This window comes from Antechinus flavipes, chromosome 1 (assembly GCF_016432865.1).
Source record: "Antechinus flavipes isolate AdamAnt ecotype Samford, QLD, Australia chromosome 1, AdamAnt_v2, whole genome shotgun sequence".
In the NCBI taxonomy this organism is placed as follows: Eukaryota; Metazoa; Chordata; class Mammalia; order Dasyuromorphia; family Dasyuridae; genus Antechinus; species Antechinus flavipes.
In genome coordinates, this window is record NC_067398.1 from 586,886,904 (window position 1) to 586,911,314 (window position 24,411).

General features: G+C 34.7%; 1 long non-coding RNA gene across 1 annotated transcript in view; it reads left to right on the forward strand.

The window, feature by feature from the left end:
• Positions 1-24,411, forward strand: part of LOC127544342 (uncharacterized) — a 41,410-nt gene that overhangs the window by 14,567 nt on the left and 2,432 nt on the right. Inside the window, exon 2 of the long non-coding RNA XR_007949427.1 lies at positions 23,904-23,948. This is a non-coding gene — a long non-coding RNA (uncharacterized LOC127544342). The remainder of the gene's footprint in view (positions 1-23,903; positions 23,949-24,411) is intronic.

Below are 24,411 nucleotides of genomic sequence, written 5' to 3' on the forward strand. Positions count from 1 at the left end.
CATACCCTCCTTGTGCCTTGGTCCTTTGCCTTAGAAAGGCCTGCTATGACCAGCACCTTTTATTTCCTTAGAAATTTCCTTAGAAAAGTAACTGGCGACTGATTTATGCTTCTCTTCTTTGCATCCACAGAATCAGAGCTAAAAAATCATTACCACTTTAATAACTATTGATCCCCTGGGATTAAGAGTAAAATTTTCTCACTGATGGGAGAGGGCCCACAGCAGATGAGAAAATCAAGTTGATCAAATTCCATCGAGTTTCCCCTCTGTTTGTGAAGGGATGTTCCACTAGGAACATCCTAGTTTGATAACTACCACCTATATCTTCTTCCCTGAGCTTCCCAAGGTATAGGAACCACAAAAAATAATAATAACGATCTGCCATCCTACAGTTACATAATCCTTTACAATTTACGTTATGCTTTGATGATCTCCTTTGACACTCTGTTTAGGTCTTTACCAATGAAAAAGTGCTAAGGATTGTGTGGGCAACAGCCAGAGTGTAGACCATGGAGATGGCAAGGAGAAGGACCCTTGCACTTACCTTCATCATCATACTAGAAAATCAACTCATAGGCAGTACAGGTGCTGGCAAGTCCAGTTTGAGGAGTTCAGTACATGGGGAGGTGCAAGCTGGGACCTGTCACCTCTGGGAGCTGCGTTTCTGCATTACCAGTAACGCTACTTTATACTGACAAAGCATAATATGAGGAATCTTAAAGTATAAGCCATGAAGGCAAGAAAAGTCTTCCCAGGTCAGTGAAGTTACAGAACAACTTTATCAGATAAAGACAAACCATAACTTTTAGACAAACCATCATCTTTAAGCACCATCATATTCAGGCACTAGAGGTCTAGAATAGCAGAGGGATTTTAAAATATATTGCGTGCTGCTCTTACACTGTTAATTTTTTAATATTATCTGTTAACTTTCTATGCATGTGTACCCAATTTCCTCACCTTGGAGTTCCCTATACTGAAGAAATGGCAGGTTTAGTCCCATCCCCTATAAATGTGAACTATAATTATTACCACTTAGGCTAGTACTCACACATCCTTTGCCAGGTAGAATTATCCTCTGCTCCTTCCCATTCCTTCCCTCCCCACCCTACCTCCCCCAGAAGTTTTTGTGAAGTATCTCTTTGTAGGATTATAAGTCTTATGCTTCTCTGTATTGGAAGAGAATTGGACTCAATAGGACTCTTTTCAATGGGTTTGCATCCAAACATACCCTCCTTATGCCTTGGTCCTTTGCCTTAGAAAGGCCTGCTATGACCAGCACCTTTTATTTCCTTAGAAATTTCCTTAGAAAAGGAACTGGCGACTGATTTATGCTTCTCTTCTTTGCATCCACAGAATCAGAGCTAAAAAATCATTACCACTTTAATAACTATTGATCCCCTGGGGTTAAGAGTAAAATTTTCTCACTGATGGGAGAGGGCCCACAGCAGATGAGAAAATCAAGTTGATCAAATTCCATCGAGTTTCCCCTCTGTTTGTGAAGGGATGTTCCACTAGGAACATCCTAGTTTGATAACTATCACCTATATCTTCTTCCCTGAGCTTCCCAAGGTATAGGAACCACAAAAAATAATAATAACGATCTGCCATCCTACAATTACATAATCTTTTACAATTTACGTTATGCTTTGATGATCTCCTTTGACACTCTGTTTAGGTCTTTACCAATGAAAAAGTGCTAAGGACTATGTGGGCAACAGCCAGAGTGTAGACCATGGAGATGGCAAGGAGAAGGACCCTTGCACTTACCTTCATCATCATACTAGAAAATCAACTCATAGGCAGTACAGGTGCTGGCAAGTCCAGTTTGAGGAGTTCAGTACATGGGGAGGTGCAAGCTGGGACCTGTCACCTCTGGGAGCTGCGTTTCTGCATTACCAGTAACGCTACTTTATACTGACAAAGCATAATATGAGGAATCTTAAAGTATAAGCCATGAAGGCAAGAAAAGTCTTCCCAGGTCAGTGAAGTTACAGAACAACTTTATCAGATAAAGACAAACCATAACTTTTAGACAAACCATCATCTTTAAGCACCATCATATTCAGGCACTAGAGGTCTAGAATAGCAGAGGGATTTTAAAATATATTGCGTGCTGCTCTTACACTGTTAATTTTTTAATATTATCTGTTAACTTTCTATGCATGTGTACCCAATTTCCTCAACCAGGTCCTAAGCATTTTGCAAGTTCCCTCCCACCCTCCATTCACACTTTCAGTCAGAACAAGGCTGCTACCATACCCCTTAAGTCTCTATGATTAGGCTTTAGAGACTGGCCATGTTTTTTGTTTTTTGGATTTTTTTTTTCATTTTTTTCCTTCCTAGTAGCACTGTGGGTTATGGGCTCCTACTAGTGTGTTTCTCTCAACTAAAGATTAACAATTAACAACAACTAGTTGATTACACTTAATTAACTTTAAGAAAAAAATTTGCTAAGATGGCAATAGTAATTGTAATTGGTACAAAACATCCCTCAAAAGATCTGTGACACTTACAAATATATACAGGAGGCAGAGATTCCAAACATGCTAGCCATGTGAGGACCCTCTGTCCACTGGACCCTCTGTCCACTGCCCTCCTTATCTCCAGCTTCACCTATCTCCTCACTTCCAAACCTAATAATAAACCTCTTTTATCAATCTAAAAATATATATATATATATATATATATACAGGATACAATCCAGAGGAAAGCAGACTTAAGCTTGGAACACACATGTAACAGCAGGGATAACTCGCTGGAAGTCCTTTTTTCTCCTTTATTGAGGGGAATGTCTCATAAAGGTCTATTTTGGCATGGGATAGGTTTCTTCTGTGCTTCTTTTAGACTCTTTAACATTGTTTTTTCCTCAGTGTATCTAGTTTGTCCATGACTCCTAAAGCCTAGAATGGTCATAGGAGGGAGAAAAATAGAAATGCCAGGCAGTTTGAGAGTTCAGTGGTTAGAGTGAGGGACCTGGAGTCAGTAAGACCTGATTTCAAATATAACCTCTGATACTTACTGTGTGAATTTAAGCAAGTCATTTAATCTCTATCTACCTCAATTTCCTCATCTATAAAATAGGTATTATAATAGCACCTCTATCCCAGGCTTGTTATGAAGATTAAGTGAAATAACATTTATAAATTGCTTTGCAGAACTTAAAGCATTATATGAATGCTAGCTATTATGATGGCCTGTGTGAAGAAAGCATGGTTTAAAGATGGCTGAGAATGAATCTTTTCTTTGTTTTCTCAGATGTCCTTTCTCATGAGAAAAACTAGATAATCACAAGGTTTCAAATGAAAGTGGACTTTATAATAATAACTGACATTTATATAATATTTTAAAGTTTGTAGACTTATTGCACAAGGGCAGAGGTCTAAAGGAAAAAAATGAGAAAAGCAATCAAGGATATAGAAAAAAGATTTTGAAAGGGAGATAATAACTTGGAATAAAAGGCACAAAACCTTACACAACAGTGAATGGTCAAATAGAAACTAGTGACTCCATGAGACAAAAAATATTAAACCAAAAGACTGAAAAAAAAGTTATAGTAAAAACAGAATTGAGACCCAGAAAATAGTTCAAAATTTTAAAATTATTGAAAATATGTGAATGCCATAACCCCCTCAATAGCCTCATTATTATATTTCAAGAAACCAAAAAAGTAAATTTCCTAAATCTCTTAGATCAAGAAGACCAAATAGAAAGAAAAAGAAAAAAAAAACCATCAGCTAATTTGATTTTTAAAAGAGGAAAAAAAATGAAATTACATATTAAAAATGAAAAAAGTGAATTCACAACCAATTAAGAAATAAGTGTATTTAAAATAGAAAATGACAGTTTCTCGAAATCATTCTTAAAACAATACTGCTATTGTCATATATAATGTTCTCTTAGTTTCTGTCACTTCATTCTTCATCCTTTCATGTAAGTCTTCTCATGATTTTCTAAGATTAGTGAGCTCATCATTGCTTATAGCACAACATCTATCACAACCAGATACTACAACTTGTTCAACTGTTCCCTAGTTGAAGGGCAATTTTGTAATTTATAGTTCTTTGCTACCATAAAGCATTCATTTATTTCAGAAGCAAAGAAGAAATGAACCTTTCAGAGATATAGTCAGGTGTCAAATTAATGGCCAAAAAAGAGAAAGAAAAGGTCATAAAAGGTAAAATGAATAATTTTGATGATATAAAATTGAAGTTTTTGTACAAATAAAACCAACATTGTTAAAATTAGAAGAGAAGCAAATAAATGAGGGGGATTTTGTATCAAATTTCTCTAAATGTCTTTTTTTCTAAGATATAGAGGGAACAAATGGAAATTTATAAGAATAAGTAACATTTTTAAGTTGATGAATGATTAAGGATATGAACAGGGAATTTGCAAAGAAAGAATCTAAGCTGTCCATACCATATTTTTTTTAAAAAGACTCTAAATAACCAATAATTAGATAAATGCAAATTAAAACATCTCATACCCCCTATATTAACTTAGATTATAAAAAAAGAAAATGACAAATACTGAAGAGGCTACAGGAAAAATAGATATATTGATGCATTGGTAGTTGTGGCTTAATGTCAAGTGAAGTTAGCAGAATGAAGAAAACAATTTATATAATAACAATAATGTTATAAAGACAATCTACTTTGAAAGACTTAGAAACTCCAATAATTAAAATCACAGAGTCCTTATGCTGAAATCCATCTCCTAATAGAGTGGTGGTGAACTCAGAACATAGATTGAAATATGAATTTTAGACATGGCCAAAGTGGGAATTTGTTTTGCTTAACTATATGTGCTTGTAACCAGGGTTTTCTTTTTCTTTCTTTCTTACTTGGGAGAAGAAAAAAAGGCAGATTTGTATTTGAAAAAAGTCTAATTTTTTTTTAAGCAGGCTCTTAGATTAAAGTCTAGAATTAGAACAACTAAGGTTAATATAAGGAAACATTTTTTAATAATTAGAACTGTTGAAAAATGAAATAAGCTTCCTTATGAATTAGTGGTCTCCTGTCCTTAGATGTTTTCAAGGAAAGCCATGTTTCCTCCCATTTGAAATGTTGTGGTAGAGATTCTTATTTAAATATGGACTGGAATAGATGATTCCGGGTTATTTCCTAATTCTGTGAACACATCCCAACATGTCACATGTCTTTTTTTTGATCTTCTCTTATTGTATGAATAATGGAGAATGAATCAAATTGTGAGTATGAGAATATGTGTGTATGGCCCATTGACACAATACAATGATATTGATGCAGAGAATACTTTCAACTTTTTTTCCCAGGCAGAGCCAGTGTTTTCAATCTGAGTATTCTAGTGTGGGCAGAGACAGAGCTAGAAATTCCTTTTATTCCTTCCCCCTATAATTTTTGAATGTCACTGCTTTTGGGTGGTGATTACTTTAGTCTCTTCCAGCTGGTCTGTATGGCATTAAAATAGACACTAAGACTAAGGTCTGAAAATGAAGAATTTAGTGCTCTCATAATATTTATCTTCCTATTGAGGTTGAATCCATTTAGAAGTTCATTCCTTCTTCAATTCAGAATCCTGTAAAACTTGATGACTCTCTATTTCCATTTCTAGTTAGGGCAAAAAGTTCTTTCTATGAGGTATTTGATTCATGTCAAAATAATCCATTTCCATATTTCATTACCCAAATTCAGTTTGTACATTGTCTAATAAATGTTCATGATTGCAAATATGGTATTTACTCACCTGAGAGATAGTGCATAGATTCATCTGGACAAAACAAGGACTTAAAATTGAGACAAGGCTATAGGATTCTTAATCTGGTCCCTGTTGAAAGATGCTAACATTCTCATTTTCACAGGTGGTAAGATTATACAGCTAGTAAGTGACTTAATCTAGATTTGAACTCACATCTTCTTGATTCCAAACTCAGCCCTCTATCCACTGCAATACTTGTTGCTGTTCAATCATTTTCAGTTGTGTCCAATTCTTCATGACTTCATTTGTTCTTTTCTTGAAGTAGTTTGTCATTTCCTTCTCTAATTCATTTTTTTTCAGATGAGGAAACTGAGTTAAATGATTTGCCCAGATCTACAGCTAGTAAGTATCTAAGGCCATTCTTGAACTCAGAAAGATGTGTCTTTTTGACTTTAGGTCCAGCGAACTATACACTGCCCCTATTATACAATCTAGCTGCTCCCTATGAATAAAATTCATGATTTTGGATGAAGAATGTATGGATGCAGGAAGATAAAAAGGAAAAATTTGGTTTTAAGCACTGTTACTCTTCCTCTTCAGTGTTTTCTCCTCCCGTCCTTGTGATTGCCCTCTCTACAATGAGTCCCCTAGTTTCATCATCTGAAAAATCGTGGCAAATTAATCTAATGTGTTAACCATAGAATCTTTCATTTAAAAGGGATCTTAGAGGTTCCCTATTTCAACCAATACCTCACCAAAAATTCCCTCAACACCCCCAACAAGTGTTGGTGTAGTAACCACAGAGTAGAATTTGGCATGGGGCATGATCTAGGTTTCCATTCCACTTAAGATTTTGTGACATTGGACAGTTTTCTCATCTGTAAAATTATTTGGACTCAATGACTTCTAAGATCTACTTCCAGGGAAAAATCCGTAATCCTTTGTTCCTATAGCTGCTGCATAAACTCTTGCTGTAAAAGGAAAGCTATTCTTTCCTGAGCAGCACAATTTTCTCCATGATATTATTAGGAAGCTTTTTCTTCTATGAACACAATATTCAAGAAGTGGACTAACTTGGGCAGAATATAGTAACTCTCATTCTGGACCCACCACTTCTCTTTATGAACAAAGCTGTTTTAGTGAGAAACATATTGATGTTGATGAATACCACGCTAGCAGTTTGGTAAAGCTCAGGTAATTTTTTTCACACTTCACCCTATCAAGTCATTTTCTGATGTGTTTCTCTGCTTAGATATATTTGTATTTAATAGGAGACAGTATCTTGATCCAAAGAAAGAAATAGCTAATGATATATTTTAGGCCCTACCATAGTCAAGTGGAAGGCTTATTTTTGGTTATGTAGTTCTCTTCCCTTCACATTATATAGGCAGCTTCCTACTTCCATTTATGCATAGATCTCAATTACACATAAAAGGTCATCCATCCCTGGTACTGGGACACTCCTAGTCAGGGACCCCAGAGGTCTGAAGGAATCCAAATGAGTGGGTTCATTCTGGGATCTCCTTAAGTGAACAGAGTGGTACCATATTATACCTAGTTTCCTTAAAATCCTTGAGCTCTTCAGAGGAATAATTCTGTGTAAGGGCTGGGAAAGAAATCCTAGGAGCACAAAGAAACTAGCTTTCTGATACTGTCTTAAAGTAACTTAAGTAGCATCAAAAAGTAGATTACTATTAGTGGTATCCCAGGGAGTGCTGAGATATTGGCTTCCACTTGTGTCTGTTGGAAACCTAAAAAATTCAGTCTTTATTGGGATTAAATGCTGATCTCAAGAGAAAGGGTGTCTAGTTTCTATTCACAGAGAATACTTCTGCCAGGGATGCTTTAGTTCGTCTGCAGAGCTGTGATTTCATTGATGGGAATTCTCTTCTGTACACAGTAAACATTTAATAAATGTTTCTTGAATTGATGTAGTTAATTTGGCATTTAGTTGTCTTCTATCTGCTGTATATGTGTTAGTTTTGTCTCCCCATCTTTATGATAAGTTTTTTGGAATCTTCACAATGAATAGTTACTGATTACACAGTATAATTTTGGACAATAAAAGGTCCAGTTATTCAATAAAGAGTTCCTCACCAGCCTGCCAGTGCATCTAAAATTCCAACCTGTAGAATCTGTGCTAGTGGGACTTCTGGAGCCTTGTGCATTTTTCTTGGGTTGAGACAAGGGAATTTCTTATAAAATATATAGCATTTAAAGTGGAAAGGTTCACATGATTATCTACTTAGATCCAAATGGGACTTGAGAGGTCACCTAGTTTAGATCCTTTTTTTTTTTTTTTTAAAGAAGAGGAAACTGAACACTAGCAAGTGACATGATTCACATAAAGAATATGTGGCAGAATCAGAATTTGAATGTAGGTCCTCTGACTATAATACTTTTTTCACTATAGCATACTAATACTATCTCAGACAATCCTATCATTTTGGAGATGAAGGAACTTAGGTTAAAAGAGAACTTATATCTTGTTCAAGGTCATACAAGTAGTGAGCAGAAGAGGGAGGATTTGAATTCAAATCCTTTGGCTCCAAATCTAGAATTTATTCCTCTATACCATATTCAACACTACCCCCACTCCATACAAACTTACCACCACAATAGGTAGCTAATGAATAGAACTCTAGACTTGGAGTCAGTAAGACCTGAGTTCAAATGTGGGTATGAGACCTTTAGCAGGTCACTTAATCTGTTTGCTTTAGTTTCCTCAACTTTAAAATGAGAATAGTAATATTATTTACCTCCTAAGGTTGGTGTGAGGATCAAATAGATATCATCCTATCACGTTCATGTACCATAATTTGTTTAGCTATCTCTCAACTGATTGGCATCTGCTTTGTTTCCAATTATTTGCTAACAAAAAAATGCTTCTATAAATACTTTGATATCTATGGAGACTTTTTTTCTTTTCAGTGGCCTCCTTGAAGTATAATGATAATAATGAAATCTCTAGGTCAAAAGGTATATGGCATCTTAGTAATTTGATTGGTGTAATTACATGATTACATTGGCTTTTCAAAATGATTACACTGCACCATCAACTACAGCACCATCAACAATGCACTCATGAGTTTATCCTGTCTTTCCACAACTACTCCAACATTGATCTTCATTTTTCATTTTTTCCCATTTTTAGGGTATGAGGTGAAACTTCTAATTTGTTTTGGTTTGCTTTTGTCTTGTGTTAGTGATTTGGAACATTCTTTCATCTGATTGTAATTTTTCTTTCAAGAATTGATTATTTATATACTTTCCAGTTTCTTAAACTGTGATTTGTAACTTCACATGGGCTCTCATAACTGAATGTGGGGGTTGCAAAATTATGATTTATTATCAGTAAATGTTTGATGTATATATCTATTTTTACATGCCTACATGCCCAAGGTCAGGTGAAAATCTCTTAGATGAAAAGGGGTCACAAGTGGGAAAAGTTCAGGAAGCCCTGAATGGAAAAAATTCAAGAAGCCTTGGCATACTTTGATCACTTATCTATTGGGAATGGCTTTTGTACACATCAGTTTTCAAAGAGAGTAGAAGAAAGAGAGAAAAGTATATGGAAAAGGAAAGTATATGGCTCACCATCCAAATTTGTAGAGCATTAAAGTATGGAAAAATGAAATACTGGGGTTTGGGGGTTGGGCAGTGTAAGGACATTGAGTGTTTAGGAAGGACAGAGGGGTATTAATATGGAATAGATAGGTATCAGGCACACAACCTGGACTTTAAAAAAAAAAAAAAACTCCTGGGATGGACATGAGGAAAAATATCTAATATATATTTTTTTGTCTTTCATTGGAAGGTCCCATTATGCATATCCATACTGGGGAACAAAAAGGGTATCAGATAGTTCTAGGAAAGTAGCTTAAAGAATATTTGTTTTTGGAGAAGTTCTGGGGGGAGAGCCAAGATGGCACAATGAAGCCAGGAAGTTGCTTGAGCTTTCCCAGTTTCAGCTGAAAACCACATGAAACCAAGAAACGAGTCTGGACTAATACAGCCTATGAAGAGATGGAATGAAACAATTTTCCAGCTCAAGATACGTTGGAAAGAGTTCAGTCTCACTGGGGTGAAAGAGGCACACAGCCCAGTTCAGAAAGTGTCAAAGAAAGCCAGTGGGAGACTATTATTTGCAACAGATCACCAACCAAGATTCTTTATCCTGCCTCAGTAGAACAGTAGCAGGGCAGACCAGTGAAATAGCCTCCAGTCCTACTCCAGAAAACAAATGACTAGCCCAGGAAACCAGGTAACAACATGCAGGATTTAGTCAAGCTACCTCTTGCTGTGAGCAAGACACCAAACACAAGGGGTTCCTGTGCTCAAAGGCAAGGCTCAAAGCTGCATCAAAAACTTGAAACAGTGTTTCCCTTCACCCCAAGAGCAGAGCTTGACTTTAAAAATTATAGAATAAGAAAAAGAAAGAAAAACATAGTAAGAAACAGAAAAGAGCCGTAACCATAAAAAGCTACTATGGTGACAGGGAACACCAAAATACCAACTAAGAAAAGAACAAAATGTCCACATGTGAAACCTCAAAGGGGAATATGAAAAATTGGGAAAAGAAATGAGACATATGCAAGAGAGAGTCAACAGCTTGGAAAAGGAAAAAAACCCTCAAAAAATACATTTGGTCAAATGCAAAAAAAAAAAAAAAAAAACACTGAAGAAAACAACACTTGTAACAATAGAATTAATCAAATGTAAAAGAAGAAACAAAACCTAACTGAAGAAAATCATACATTAAAAACTAGATATCAATAATCAGTCAAACTAAAAAGAAAGAAAAAATGAAGAAAATGTAAAATACCTCATTGAAAAAAACAGCTGACCTTGAAAACAGATCCAGGAGAAACGATCTAAAAATTATTGGACTATCTGAGGGCTATGACTTTAAAAAGAACCTAGGGCATACTTTTTAAGAGATCATCAAAGAAAATTGTCCTGATATACTAGAAGCAGAGGGCAAACAAGTCTTTGAAAGAATCCATCAATCCTCTGGAAAGAAATCCCACAAGGAAACTTCCAAGAAATATTGTTTCAAAATTCAAGAACTATAATCTCAAAATAAAAATATTATAGGTTGCCAGAAAAAAAAATAATTCAAGTAACAAGGAACCACAATCAGGATTACCCAGGATTTGGAAGCTTCTTGGCTGCTTGTTGTCCTTCATTCTTGAAAAGGACCAAAAAGACATTACCATGTCAGAGTCAAGTTATAATGTGTCTGATTGTGACTGAAAACACCAAAATGAACTTGAAATGCTCAGCCACAGGTTGGATATAAATAGTCCCTATGAACATTTGGAGTGGACTCTAACTTTGCATATCTGGCATTTCTTCTGAGCAAACTCAATTCTACTTTGTTTCTATGATGAGGGCATGTCATGCTGGGTGGTCCTGTGCCAGTTTCTCCTATAGCATACAATCAATTCTAACTTCTTTCGAGAGACCTTCAGATTGTCCTTGTATTACTTTATCTGACCACCTTGGGAGCACTTTCCTTGTCAGCTTCTATAATAAAGGATAAAAGGGCCTGGAATACCAATTCCAGAAGGTAAAGGACCTTGGATTACAAACATGAATTAACTACTCAGCAAGATTAAGCATCATCTTTCAGGTGAAGAGATGGATCTTCAATAAAGTAGGGGACTTTCCATTATTTCTTTTGAGAAGATTAGCACTAAACAGAAAACTTGATCTAAAAATACAGTACTAAAAAAATAGAAAAGTAAACATGAAAGAAAAAGAAAACATTATTTAAAGATTAAAGTATTTACATCCCTACATGGGAAGATGATATTTGTAACTCTTGAGAAGTGTATGTTTTATTAGGAGAGTGAGAGGAGCACTTAGAGCAGGGTATAAACTGACTCTGATGTGATGATATTAAAGAAAAACACATTAAGGAACATACTAAAAAAGATTAAATGGGAGGTAAAATGGAGATAAATTACATCACATTAAGAGGCACAAAAGACCTATTACAATAGAAGGAAAGAAGGGGATGACCATTGTCTGAAGATTAATCTCATCGATTTTGGCTCAAAGAGGGAATAACATACATACACAGTTGGCTATAGAAATTTATCTTTTCCTATAAGGAAGTAGGAGGAGAAAGGGCAAAGAAAAGGAAGGGCTGGACCGAAGGGAAGTCCTTCTAGGAGATAGGGGAAAGAGAAGCAGGGAGGATGATAGAAAGGAGGGCAGGTTGAGGGAAGGTTTGTTCAGAAATAAAACACTAATGAAGAGGGACAGAGTGGAAAGAGAGGGTAAAAAAGTATATATAGGGGAGAAAATAGGAGAGAGGGAAATACACAGCTAGTAATCATAACTGTGGATGTGAATGGAATGAATTCTCCTATAAAATGGAAGCAGATAGTCATTCAAGAGAATGACAATAATGAGACAACATACCAAAACTTACGGGATGCAGACAAAGTAATTTTTAGGGAAATTTTATATTTCTAAATATTTATTAAAATAGAGACTAAAATAGAGGAAGAGGAGATCAATAAATTGGGCATGTAATTAAAAAGCTAAAAAAAGAGTAAATTAAAACCCTGATTAAATACCAAATTAGAAATTATGAAACTCAAAGGAGAAATTAATAAAATTGAAACAAAGAAAACCATTGAGTTAATTAATAAAATCAAGAATGGTCTTATGAAAAAAGTAACAAAATAGGTAAACCTTTGGTTAATTTGATTAGAAAAAGAAAAAAAAGATATTCAAATGATCGGCATCAAAAATAAAAAGGGTGAACTTACCACCAATGAAGAGGAAATGAAAGCAATAATTAGGAACTATTTGCCCCACTGTAGGCCAACAAATCTGACAATCCAACTGAAATGGATAAATATAAATATTCTTCAGAAATAAAATACTTAAATAACTTCGTTTTAAGAAAAGAAATTGAATAAGCAATCAATAATGAACTCCTTAAAAAAAATTCCCAGTCAAATGGATTTACAAGTGAATTCTGCCAAAAATTTAAAGAGCAAATAATTCAAATGATATGTAAATTATTTAGAAAAATAGTCAAAGAAGGAGTCGTGCCAAATTCCTTTTATGACATAATATGATGCTGATAACCTAAATCAGAAAGAGCCAAAACAGAAAGAAAAAATTATAGACCAGTCTCCCTAATGAATATTGACACAATTATTTTAAATAAAATGTTAGCAAAGAGATTGCAACAATTTACCAGCATACACTATGACGAGGTGGAATTTATACCAGGAATGTGAGGCTGGTTCTATATAAGGAAAATTATCAACATAATTGACCATATCAATAACAAAAGTAACAGAAATCATATGATAATATCAATAGATGTAGAAGATTTTGAAAAAAATATGGAACACATTATTATTAAACACATGAGAGAGCATAGGAATAAATGAGTTTTCCTCAAAATGATAAATAGCATCTATCTAAAATTATCAGCAAGCATTATCTGTAATGGAGAAAAACTAGATGCATTCCCAATAAGACTAGTGGTGAAACAAAGGATACCCATAATCCTCATTATTATTTAGTATTATACTAGAAGTGTTTGCTCTAACAATAAGAAAAGAAAAAGAAAAAGAAGTAATTGGAGTAGGCAGTGAAGAAATAGAAGTATCACTCTTTGAAGATGATATGATGATATACTTAGAGAATCCCAGAGAATGAACCAAAAAAATCATTTGAAATAATTAACAACTTTAACAAAGATTCAGGATATTTATTTTATATCCTTCACCTTCATATAATTCACCTTCATTTCTATATATCACCAACAAACTCCAACAGCAAGAGGTAGAAAGAGAAATTCCATGTAAAATAATTGTAGATAAAATAAAATATTGGGGTGTCTACCTGTCAAGACAAATCCAGGAATTATGTGAATACAACTGCAAAAAAACTTTTTACACAAATAAAGTCAGATCTAAACAATTGGTAAAATATCAATTACTCATGGGTAGGTAGAACTAATATAATAAAAATGACAATTCTACCTAAATTAGTCTATTTATTCAGTGCCATCCCAATAAAACTGCCAAAAATTATTTTATAAAGCTAAAAATAATAAGAAAATTCATCTGGAAAAAGAAAAGGTCAAGAATATCAAGAGAATTAAATGAAAAAAAATTCAAAGGATGGTGGTCTACAGTATCAGACCTAAAATTATTATAAAACAGCAGTCATCCAAGCCATCCAAGTACTGGCTAAGAAACAGAGTGGTGGATCAGTGGAATAGGTTAGGAGCACAAGACACAATAATCAATAACTATAGAAATCTACTGTTTGATAAAGCCAGAGATTCCAGCTTCTGGACAAAAATTGTTGAGAACGCTGGAAAATAACATGTCAGAAACTTGGTGTAGACCTACATCTTCCACCTCATATCAAGATAAGGTCAAAATGAGTACATGAATTAGGCATAAAGGCTAATACTATAAATGAATTAAGAGAGCATGGGATAGTTTATCAGATTTTTGGAGGAATTTATGATCAAACAAGAAATGGAGAATATTATGAAATGCAAAATAGATAATTTTGATTACTTAAAACTAAAAAGTTTTTGCACAAACAAAACCAATGCAGAGAAAGAAGATTAGAAGGGAAGCAAAAAGGTAGAAAAAATTATAGACCAGTCTCCCTAATGAATATTGACACAATTATTTTAAATAAAATGTTAGCAAAGAGATTGCAACAATTTACCAGCATACACTATGACGAGGTGGAATTTATACCAGGAATGTGAGGCTGGTTCTATATAAGGAAAATTATCAACATAATTGACCATATCAATAACAAAAGTAACAGAAATCATATGATAATATCAATAGATGTAGAAGATTTTGAAAAAAATATGGAACACATTATTATTAAACACATGAGAGAGCATAGGAATAAATGAGTTTTCCTCAAAATGATAAATAGCATCTATCTAAAATTATCAGCAAGCATTATCTGTAATGGAGAAAAACTAGATGCATTCCCAATAAGACTAGTGGTGAAACAAAGGATACCCATAATCCTCATTATTATTTAGTATTATACTAGAAGTGTTTGCTCTAACAATAAGAAAAGAAAAAGAAAAAGAAGTAATTGGAGTAGGCAGTGAAGAAATAGAAGTATCACTCTTTGAAGATGATATGATGATATACTTAGAGAATCCCAGAGAATGAACCAAAAAAATCATTTGAAATAATTAACAACTTTAACAAAGATTCAGGATATTTATTTTATATCCTTCACCTTCATATAATTCACCTTCATTTCTATATATCACCAACAAACTCCAACAGCAAGAGGTAGAAAGAGAAATTCCATGTAAAATAATTGTAGATAAAATAAAATATTGGGGTGTCTACCTGTCAAGACAAATCCAGGAATTATGTGAATACAACTGCAAAAAAACTTTTTACACAAATAAAGTCAGATCTAAACAATTGGTAAAATATCAATTACTCATGGGTAGGTAGAACTAATATAATAAAAATGACAATTCTACCTAAATTAGTCTATTTATTCAGTGCCATCCCAATAAAACTGCCAAAAATTATTTTATAAAGCTAAAAATAATAAGAAAATTCATCTGGAAAAAGAAAAGGTCAAGAATATCAAGAGAATTAAATGAAAAAAAATTCAAAGGATGGTGGTCTACAGTATCAGACCTAAAATTATTATAAAACAGCAGTCATCCAAGCCATCCAAGTACTGGCTAAGAAACAGAGTGGTGGATCAGTGGAATAGGTTAGGAGCACAAGACACAATAATCAATAACTATAGAAATCTACTGTTTGATAAAGCCAGAGATTCCAGCTTCTGGACAAAAATTGTTGAGAACGCTGGAAAATAACATGTCAGAAACTTGGTGTAGACCTACATCTTCCACCTCATATCAAGATAAGGTCAAAATGAGTACATGAATTAGGCATAAAGGCTAATACTATAAATGAATTAAGAGAGCATGGGATAGTTTATCAGATTTTTGGAGGAATTTATGATCAAACAAGAAATGGAGAATATTATGAAATGCAAAATAGATAATTTTGATTACTTAAAACTAAAAAGTTTTTGCACAAACAAAACCAATGCAGAGAAAGAAGATTAGAAGGGAAGCAAAAAGGTAGAAAACAATTTTTACAGTTGTATTCTCTATAAAGACTTCATTTCTAAAATATATAGAGAACTGAATAAAATTTATGAGGAACAAATCATTCCCCAGATGATAAATGGTCAATGAATATGAAGACAATTTTCAGATGAAGAAATTAAAGCCATCTATAGTTATATGAAAAAGTAATCTAAATCACTATTGATTAGAAAAAATGCACATTAAAACAACTCTGACATACTACCTCACCTATCAGATTGGCTAATTTGACAGGAAATGATAGTGATAAATTCTGATGGAGGGACATTACTGCATTCCTGGTGGAGTTGTGAAATGATCGAACCACTCTGGAGAACAATTTGGAACTGGGTCTGTATCCCAAAGAGATCATAAAAGAGGGAAAAGAACCTTTTATGCAAGAATATTTGTGAGAGCTCTTTCTGTGGTGGCAAAAAAAAAAAAAAAAAGAATAGTAGCCCATCAATTGGGGAATGGCTGAATAAGTTCTCATATATGAAAATAATGAAATATTATTGTTCTATAAAAAAATGATGAACACATTGATTTTAGAAACGGTTTACATGAACTGATGCTGAGTGTAGTAAGCAGAACAAGGAAAGCACTGTATACAGCAACAAAAAGATGTGATCATCAACTATGAGAGGCATGGCTCTTTTCAGCAGTTGAATGATCCAAGGCAATCCCAATAAACTTTGGATGGAAAAAGCTACTTACATTCAGGGAGAGAATTATGGAGATTGAATGTGAATCAACACATACTATTTTCACCTTTTTTGCCTTCTGTTTTTTTCTCATGGTTTTCCCCTTTTATTCAGATTGTTCTTTCTCAACACAACTCTTATGAAAATATGTTAAAAAAAACATAATGTATATGTATAATAATAATAAAGAATTTTTTTGTTGTTCAGTCATATCCAACTCTTTGTAACTGCATTTTTTTTTTTTTTTTTTTTTTTTTGGTTTTTTTGGCAAAGACACTGGAATGGTTTGTCACTTCCTTCTCCTGCTCATTTTAAATATGAGGAAATTGAGGCAATTAGGGTTTTGTGATTTGACTAGGGTCACACAACTAGTATGTGTTTAAAATCAGAATTGAACTCAGAAAGATGTTTTGCTGACTTCGGACCCAGGCATTCTATCCACTACACCATCTAGCTGCCCTCAAAGAATATTTAGGCAAGTGTTTTTTTGCTTTTCCATAAGTTAGGATTCAGTTTGCCTCCAATAATTACCTAGTAGTTAGAGTGATCTTCTCCAGCCAAAAACCCCCTCTAATAATCACAAAACCAACCTGTCATCTGTGTATTCAGCTCCATTCAGTTTTTTTCTTCTTTCTTTTGTGAGAAGCTTCCTTTGATGGCTTCTAATCCCAGCTTCTTCTAACTGCTTCTGAAATTTCCCTCACTACCTATCTTCTACTGTCTCAAACAGGACTTCCTTGTATTTAGTGACTCATTTCTGCTTTATGATGAAAAACTTTTAAAAATTAACCTTTTTATCAAACATGACCTCAACAGACTTTTTGTGATGATCATCCTATATGTCCCGAATTATTACTTACTTTATAATTTTTAAATTATATCCTTCAAAAACTTGAAAATAGTCACATATAAATGGACTTTGGGACATTCATGTTTTGTAGCTATTCCATCTTCAGTCTCAACTTTTGCCTCTGAATGATGCTTTTCTCTGGTCCTCTTCAAAACAATATGTGTCACTCCATAAACATTTTTATGTGATGGGTTTTGTTTCTTCTTAAGCTGATTTTATTACACACACACACACACACACACACACACACAAATGTTCTTTTTCTGCCCCTTTCAGAAACCAAAATGTCCACAAGGGTCTACCTGTCTTCCCTTCAAATTGTAAGTTTCTAAAGAATAGCGTCCCTGTCATCTTTATCTTTGTATCTTCAGTGCCAGATACAGTTCATTGCATGAGCTTAATAAATGAATGAATGTCAATTTGTGATATGACAACCAACCATACCAGTATTGTCACTTTGGTACTTCTCCCTAGGAAAAACTGAGAAAACCAAATTCAATCAGAAAATGGTTTTTAGAATAGATGAGAAGAATCAGAAGAAAATTTCCCAGGACATCAAAAGAAAAGTCCAAAATGATTGGAATCATGTATCCATCCCCTACCCCTTCCTCCATGAAAATAACTATAGTATAAATGAGTCTCAGGATTTCTTTCTTTTTTGTTCAAATATTTTATTTTTTCCAGTTACATGTAGAAAAAATTTTAATATTCATTTAAACAAAATTTTTGTATTCCAAATTCTCTCCATCCCTCCCCACTCATTGCAAAGGCAAGCAATTTAATATAGGTTATTCTCTCAAGCATTCTAAAAGGAAAAGACCCTCCTCCAATTTTAGCATGTTTCATTTAAGATTTCATGTTGCTAAGCAACTGTCATAAAGAGGTTTTGCCCCAGATTTCCTGTTCCCTGAGGTATGAGATAAAACCAGAATTCAGAATCAAGAAGCTGTCTATTTATCTGAGGGGCTGACCTTGCAGCGTGAAATTCTGCCTCCAAGATGAGGGAATTGTCATCATTTCATTTTTTTGTCATAATGTCCTGATTTCCAGACTAACACACCAGCCTGGGCAATTAGAAATTAAGGAAGGAAGTCTGGGGACTGTGTAGGAGGACTTGGATGGAGTACTAAGGTCACTTGAGTCACCATCAGGGTCAGACTATGCCAGAGGGAAATTAAGAATTCAGCCGGTAGAATAACCTGTATTTTCAGCATTTTCCCAGGAAGTTAAAGGAAAGAAAGGTATGGTCCCCACATACACTAAAATTCTACCAGCAGTGTGCTGTCATGAGGTTGCATCTACCTTGCTTTATAGAAGTCATCCTGGGGATGCTATGGGAGAAAGATCATGAATACAGAAAGAGGAAAAAATTAAGGGCAATGGATTTGATGATCTCTAAAGCCATATCCAGGTTCTAAATCTATAACTCCATGACTTAAATTAAGGCTGAGTCCAAATTTCAACTTCCAGCTGCCTTTACTTGGAATTCAACATGTCCATGTATAGATATATCCAAAATTGATAAGAAAGCACAAGAGCGCACCTTAAGGGATCAGATAAATTCTAAGGTAGAAAATAGTGCTTGAACTGGTAACAGCAAGATGACCCTTTGGGTTTGGAGTTCAAGAACACCTGAGTTGAAATCTGACCTCAGACACTTACTAGCTGTGTGACCCTGATCAAATCACTTAATCCTGTTTCCCTCAATTGCTTCATCTGTAAAATGATCTATGGAAGGAAATGAAAAACCACCCTAATCCCTTTGCTAAGAAAACCCCAAAAATGGGGTCATGAAGAGTTATACACGATAAAAAAAAATGACTAAACAACAACAAATGTGCACAAAAGTGCTTGGGCTGAGCCTGGAAGGTAACAAAAGTCTCTAAAAGATGAAAGGGGAAGAGGAAGTAAATTCCAGACATTAGGAACAACCATTGTGAAGGCATGGAAGTGGGAGGTGATGAGTTGTGAAGGAGGAACAGTAAGAAGACCAGTTTGGTTGGACTGCAGAGAGAGAAAGTCTGATAAAGTTGGGAAAGATACTGGGAGAGGTTATCAAGGGCTTCTAGGCCTTGAGTTAGCAAGAAGGCACTGGAATATACTGATCAGGGGAGTTAGCTAGTCCAGTCTATGCTATAGGAAAACCACTTTGGCAGCTGTGTGGAGGATGCTCTGGAGTAGGCAGAATTCATCAAAGTTTGGCCCTCTTTTGACATGTGAAGCTCGATGTGAGAATATGGGTGTTTGACTTAAAATCAATAGCTTCATTCCATAGAAAGCTGACTTTCCTAACATTAAATATATGACCATTTTGGCAATCAAGGGAATGTCCATCAATTGGGGAATTTTGAACAAATTGTGGTGTTTGAATATAATATAATACTACTGTTATATAAGAATTAGTGAGCAGTTCTTTTCAAGGCAAAAAAAAAAAAAGAAAATTGAGGGGATACCCATCAATTGGATAATAGCTCAATAAACTGTTGTATATGTTTGTGATGGAATATTGTTCTATGGGAAATGATGAACAGGTTACTCTCAGAAAAAAAAAAACAACCTAGAAAATCCTCCATAAACTCAAACAAAATAAAATGTGCTGTATATAAAATAATAGCAATATTCTAGCATGACCAACTGTAAATGACTTTGCTATTCTCAGTAGTACAATTATCCATAACTATCCTGAAGGATTTATGATGAAAAATCCTATCCATACATAGAGAAGATCTGATTGTGTCTGAATTCAGAAGGAAGCATTTTCTCTTTCTCTCTATCTCTTTTTAATTTAAATTTTCTTGAAGGTTTTTATTTTCCTTAGAGTAGGAGATCTATGTTTTCTTTCATAACTTGACTTTTATGGAAATGTTTTACATAGCTTCACATGTAGTTTTTAATTGGGGGTGGAGGGATAAGGGAAAGAACCTAGAGCTCAAAAATTTTAAAAACAAGTGTAAAATAATTTTTGTTTTGAATATAACTGGAGGGGAAAATATTAAATAAATAAATAAATAAAAAGAAATGATGAGCAGGTAGATTCAGAAAGACTTACATGAACTAATGCTGAGAGAAGTGAGCAGAACCAGGAGAACACTGTACATAGTAACAGCAACATTGGGCAATAATCAACTATGATAGACTTAGGTTTTTTTTCAGCAATACAGTGATTCAAGACAATTCAAAACTCATGAGGGATTCATGATCGAAAATGCTATCCACATCCAGAGAAAGTATTACAGAGTCTGACTGCAGATTGTAGCATAATTTTCACTTTTTTCTTATCTTTCCCTTTTGTTCTGATTTTTCTTTCACAACATGATTGATGTAATTATATGTGTAATGCATGTATAACCTATATCAGATTGATTGCCATTTTGGGGAGGGAGGGAGAAAAATGGAAATCAAAATTTTATCAAAGCAAATGTCAAAAACTAATAAATAAAATTTTAAAACATGAGCATTTATAAAAATGTTCATGTTACCCTTGTTGGGTATCACTCTCCAGCCTCTACCCTACATGGTATATCTTGGGCAATAGTCTATTTCACTGGATTATTGTGAAGCTGGAGTGAACTTCTGATATGGAGATATAAGGCATTATTGTTCTCCATTGTGTGGGGTCTCTCATCCTCTCAGTTTGCAGGCTGACCTACAAGAAAGCACACCTCTGCCAAAACAAAGGGAATGTCCCAAAGGTAAAGAAGATGATAATCTGGTTGTGCCTCCTTTTCTTCCTTTGAACTTCTGTAGCAATGAGGTGAAAGTAAAATTCACTTGGAAATTATATATACATTTTGTAACATTCCTTTTCATTAATAAAACTCAGAGAGCCTATCTGAAACTCTAATGAGACAGAGATAGTGCAGGAAATAAAATACTGGACTTGGAATCATGAAAATCTGAGCTCAAATCTTACCTCAAATATTTGTTGTGTGACCTTGGACAAGATATTTAGTTTCTCTGTGCCTCAGTTTCCTCATCTATAAAATGGGGGAGGTGAGTGAATTTTAAAGTCCCTTTCAGCTTTAAATCTTTAATTGCATTTTATTTCTTTTTTTGTTTTGTTTATTTATGGGGTATGTGGGGTGTTCAGAAGGGCTAACACCTCTGATATGAGAGTTTGCCAACCCCTTTTCTGGGATACTCATCCTCCCTTAGTGCCCATCTTCAGCAAACTTTCTCCTGTGGCTCCAAGAAGTTGTAGTATGCATGGCAGGCATTACCCCCCGAAGGGCTAAATCGGATTAGCGGTAACCCACAGGTCTCAAACCCAAGGGTGAGTTAGTGGAATATCTATCCTAACCACGGGAAGACTTTCTTTAGTGGAACAATTTGTCGTGAAGCAATTGCTTTGAAGTTTAGTGAGGCCGAAAATGCCCAGGTCAATCACTGCCTCCCTGATCATCGCTAGTCATCTTGACATTTGTCCTGTCACTGGACTTTGATGATTCTGGAAGAAAGAGTAAAGCTAAGGACTTTGTGCAACTCTGACTCATTTAAATCCATTTCATGAGTGAGTCAAACTACCACCCCATGATGTCATTGGTCCTCTTCAAAAACGAAGGACAAAAAATAATAACATATGATTTCTACATGTATGTTTTTATCTTTCCCTTCCCAGACTGTAAGCTCCATAAGAACAGGGATTCTTTGTAATCCCTATGGCACCTACACCTATGCAGGATAGAGAGCTTTTTTTTTTCCTCCTCTACACATCATGACTGATCTCTTGCCTCTCTTAGAGAGTCTTTGGAGCCCTTATTCTTGATCTGCTTTTATATCCTGCCACAGATGGTAAGACAGATTATTGTGATTAGAGTAGATCTATGAAGTTTTGGGGGGAGCCTAACTTTTTTTTCTTGTGATATAAGTATAGGTGTAGACTTCTGGAATATGGTATTATGAAAAATAATTATACAGTGATTAATAGCTGCAAAACATTTCAAAATGAAGGCTGTGGGTGTGTGTATGTGTATGTATACACAGAGAACCTCAAAAGTCTTAATTATTAAAATTTAAATCTGCACTAAAACTTTTAGCACTCACTTTCTACACATACACATTTGTATAATATATATATGTATATATATATATGTATATGCATATAGTGTGTGTGTGAAAGCATGTTTTAGAACAGACCTGTAATTTTATTGGTATATTAAGCCTCTCTCAACAAATATATATATGCACATATATATGTATACACACATACATACTCTCTCTCTATATATATATATATACATTATATATAGAGAGTGTATATATGCATATGTATATATGTGTGTGTGTCTATATTATGCATAAGAAAAAGGGAAGAGAGGGAAGGAGGCAAGAGAAAAGGAGAAGGAAAAAGAGAGAGAGACAGAGAGAGAGAGAGAGAGAGAGAGAGAGGAGAAGGGGAAAGAAAGAAAAGAAGGGAGAGGAGAAAAAGGTAAAGAGATGGGAGAGAGAAAGAGGAGGGAGAGATATTAAAGGAGAAAGAGAGAAAAACAGAGACAAAATGAGGAGAGAAGTGAAGATATGAAGACTGAGGGCTCTATAATTTCTCTTGAGCTAATTGTTTTAGGATAAAGATCTGAACAAAAATCTGGAGAGTACCACTCATGGGTTGGGTAGGCAATCTCCAGTTTAGGCTTTTCTGGAGTTAGAAGGAGTTAGAGAACCATGTCTCCCCTTATTAAAAAGCTCTTCACTTAAAAGCTTTAACCATAGCTCAGAGTTGTTCCCAATGGCAGTAATAACTATGATTTATGAGTTTGTGGCTCATAAATCTTCTGTGTCTAGGTAAGTGATTTGTGTGCTAATGAGCTGGAGACCCCACAAGACCAAATCCACAGATCATGAAGTACCTTGCACAATAATCTTTTGGTTTAGCATACATGTTACTTCTACTTAACACATAGTGGGGAAGGAGTGAATAATTATTTATTAAGTACCTACTATATATCAGAAACTGTACAAAACACTTCACAAATATCTTATTTGAGCCTCATAATAACTCTGACATGTAGGTAATATCATTATTTACAATTTACAATCGTACAATTGTAATTTACAATTGAGGAAACTGAGGTAGAAAGAAGTTAAATGACATATGCAGAGACACATAACTAAATAAGTGTCTGAGAATGAATTTAAATTCAGTCTCTCCCAATATTTGGACCTTTTGACTGCACCATATAGTTCTTGGCACGTAGCTCTTAATAAATAGCCTGCCTGATTTATAAGTTGTCAGTAAATGATGTCTGCTAACCAAAAGGCAAGCAGAATTCTGAGAAAATAAGGGTTTGGGATGATTTTGTAAAGTTCTTTCAGTGTTTCATTACTATGGTGCCTCTCTTGTGCCTTTATTTATAGGATTTAGTAGTGTTTTATAAGCTAATCTTCCGAGTAACTATTACCACTTGATGGTGGTTGTTATTCATTTGTTTCAATCATGATATATCATGAGCCCATTTGCTGGTTTCTTGGCAAAGATAGTGAAGTAGTTTGTCTTTTCCTTCTCTAACTCCAACTTTTCATTTTACAGATGGGGAAACTGAAGTAAATAGGATTATCCTGGGTCACAGAGCTAGTAAGTACCTTAAGCCAGATTTGAACTTAGGAATATGAGCCTTTCTGTCTTGAGGTCTGACACTATCTACTCTACCACCTAGCCATCCCATTCCCATGCTCAAATAAGAAAGCATAGACACAGAAATCCAAAATAACTGAAAAAGCATTATCCTGTGGTATTGTATAAAAATTCTGGATCAATAGCCAGAGTAGGATTTGTAGCTTAATCCTGACACTCACTCACTGTGTTACCTGGATAAGTCATCTTACTTCTTAGAACCTCAGTTTCTTCATTTATTTTTGATCATTTGATCAATTAATCTCTTAATATTTATTTATTAATGATTAATTTCCTGAGGCCTCCTCCACTTCCAGTGTACTGCCCTCAGGACCTGCTGTTTAATGATTCAGTAGAGTTGACTTGTAAATGTTTATTTCACTCAGGCCAAACCTCAGCCCCTGGAGTTCTGTCTTCTCTGGGA